At 38.8% G+C, this 3,004-nt stretch overlaps 1 pseudogene; it reads left to right on the top strand.

The window, feature by feature from the left end:
- Positions 1-2,233: 2,233 nt before the first annotated feature.
- On the top strand, positions 2,234-2,746 carry LOC116889045 (annotated as a pseudogene).
- Positions 2,747-3,004: the final 258 nt, after the last annotated feature.

Raw genomic sequence — 3,004 nt, forward strand, 5'->3', positions numbered from 1 at the left:
CCATAATGAAGTTTATGTGACCTTATTTAATCAAAAAAGAAAGAGAGGCAGGTATACCTTTAATCCCAGTGATTGGAAGGCAGATGCATGAGTTGAAGGCTGGTATGCCTCTACATAGTGAGACCATGTCTTAAAAAAGAAAAGAAAACAAAACAAAACAAAAATGTTTCCACCGCTTTACTAATAATGGGTTACAAATAAATGTTGTCTGGCCAATAAAATCTGAAAATAAATTGCTAAAAGTAATATCATTCCCAACAAGATTTGAGAATCACAATCAACTAGCCCAAAAAAAAAGTCAAAGAATATACTAATGAATAAATTACATAAAAATGCTTAGGACTCTCCATCTGCAAAGCACTGGGTTCAATGTCCAGCCCTGAAAAAAGATTGTCAAATATTGTGGATAAACTTGAGAGATGATCTAAAAAATGGAATGTTTGTGATTAGACAAAAGAGATCATAGCAACTATGTTCCACACTCTAGCTTAATTCTCATGGACTTTGACCATGAGATCAGAATTCAGAATATATTTAATTTTTCAAGTGGCAGTGATTTCATGTTATTGTTACCTGATTCTTGTCACAGTTCTCTTTGATCAGACATGTTAAATGCACTTTCCTGCCAGCTTTATTTCCCATCTACTGCCAAGATGTCTTGCTTGATGTTTTCCCATACCTCCATGCACACCTGTGGGACAACACTTGGCAGCATTTGCACATTTATTTTCATTCTGGGTAGCAGATGTCTTCGCATTTGATGGAAAGTGTGGTTAGTCCTGATTTCTTTTTACATTGGTTGACTTGAAATCATTTTTAAGAAGACAGAGCCAGTCATCTCTTTACTTCAGTCATCGCCAAGTTATTCTTATTCTGTAAACAAATTTTAAGGAAAATGTGCCACTTTTTCACATTTTCAAGTCAACATTTTGTCATCTGTGTAACTGTATACAAATAATTTTTAACATATTTTAATGGAGTGGCAAAATCTTTCTTAAGTATTCTCATCTAGTCCTGACATACTCCCTCCTTTGCACTGACTTTGTACCACCACCTTATTCCCTCCTCAGAATTTTTTATGTGGTAATGTGTTTATTCTTGACTTTATATCCAAATTCAAATGTAAAATAAAATTAATTAAGCTGTTTGTACGAATGCATGTCTCTGTGTCATGGTTTTCCTTCTAAATTGAATTACATATTGTCCACCACTGTACAATTGAAACCATTATAAATGATTGCATATGGTTGCTTACCTGTTGGGAGTCCTGGACAGGACAGGTGTCTCAGTAGTTAGGAGCAGATACTGCTCTTATAGAAGACCTGGCTTTGGTTTCCAGCAGGCATTAGGAAGCTGATAACTATCTGTAACTCCAGGGGCCCTGCTATTCTCTCCTTGATTTCATGGGCATCTGCACTCATGTGCACACACGCAACTGAAAACAAACTAACTAAAACTTAACTTTAAAGGCCTCTTTAAAAGGTATGGGACTGGGCGCGCGCATTGGCTCTGGGCTGCGTCCTGTTTGGTGACGCTCCTTGGGCAGCTCACTGCATGGTTGTCTGGTGGACCTGCATCTCTGCCGCCACCCCGCGACGCCCACCCTCGCCAGCCCTGCTGCTGCCACCTGCGCCGCCTCAAGATTGGCTGTATGATTAGGCCACAATCTTCAATGACTAGACACGTTCCTCAGTTCTGTGGTGTTCTCAATCACACATTTACAGAGTAGAAACTTCAGAAGAAGGGCAGTGGACATTACTGCCCAAGCACAGCACGGCCTCTATGCAGACAACTGTAGAACTGTAGAAATTCATTACTATTCCACTAAGAAGCCCCCATAAGAGTGGATAACCTGGACACAGTCGTGTTGAATTGAAATCTGCAGAGCATTTTCCAAGAGCTCAGACCTGGACGGGGTAAACCTCAGTGCTCTTCCTTTGTATTGCCTCAGTATTCCTGGATTGAAGAGTCACTGCTTCTTGTTAGGAGGTCCATTTCATTGCCCGTTTCTCCCTATTCATACTCAAAGCATTGAGAATTTCAAATGGAGTATATTGAATATTGGTAGACTTCAGGTTGTTTTTTTTTTTTTTTTTTTTTTTTTTTTTTTTTTTTTGGCTTTTTGTTTTGTTTTTTTCGGTTTTTGTTTTGTTTGGAATCATTTCTGTATTCAATTTTTAATTCTTTCATAACCCTATTGGGTGTTTTTTTAAACTAAATTAACATGGCTCAAATGAACCACCCTGCTCCAGTGGAAATCACATACAAGAACATGAGATTTCTTATTACACACAATCCAACCAATGTGACCTTAAACAAATTTATAGAGGAACTTAAGAAGTATGGAGTTACCACAATAGTAAGAGTATGTGAAGCAACTTAGGACACTACTCTTGTGGAGAAAGAAGGCATTCATGTTCTTGACTGGCCTTTTGATGATGGTGCACCACCATCCAACCAGATTGTTGATGACTGGTTAAGTCTTGTGAAGATTAAGTTTCCTGAAGAACCTGGTTGCCGTATTGCTGTCCATTGTGTTGCAGGCCTTGGCAGAGCTCCAGGGCTTGTTGCCCTAGCATTAATTGAAGGTAGAATGAACTATGAAGATGCAGTACAATTCATAAGACAAAAGTAGTGCGGAACTTTTAACAGCAAGCAACTTTTGTATCTGGAGAAGTACCATCCTAAAATGTGGCTCCACTTCAAGGATTCCAACGGTCATAGAAACAACTGTTGTATTCAATAAAACTGGGGTGCCTGATGCCATTGCCTTGGAAGAGGAACTGCTGATGGGACCTGATTTGTCATTTACCCAATGTGCCCACTTACCTGTGGAAGCTCCATGGGAATATTGAAAAAGTTTTACCAGGCCACAAGCTTGACAGAATTGCAACCTCTACATTTGGGCTATAATCAACATGTTTGGACACTTAGCAAAAGATTTTTGCTGGTCAGCATTTAAAATGTGCTCATTATTTGTACCAATTGAGTAATGTCATTAAAT

Source organism: Rattus rattus, chromosome X (genome assembly GCF_011064425.1).
Source record: "Rattus rattus isolate New Zealand chromosome X, Rrattus_CSIRO_v1, whole genome shotgun sequence".
In the NCBI taxonomy this organism is placed as follows: Eukaryota; Metazoa; Chordata; class Mammalia; order Rodentia; family Muridae; genus Rattus; species Rattus rattus.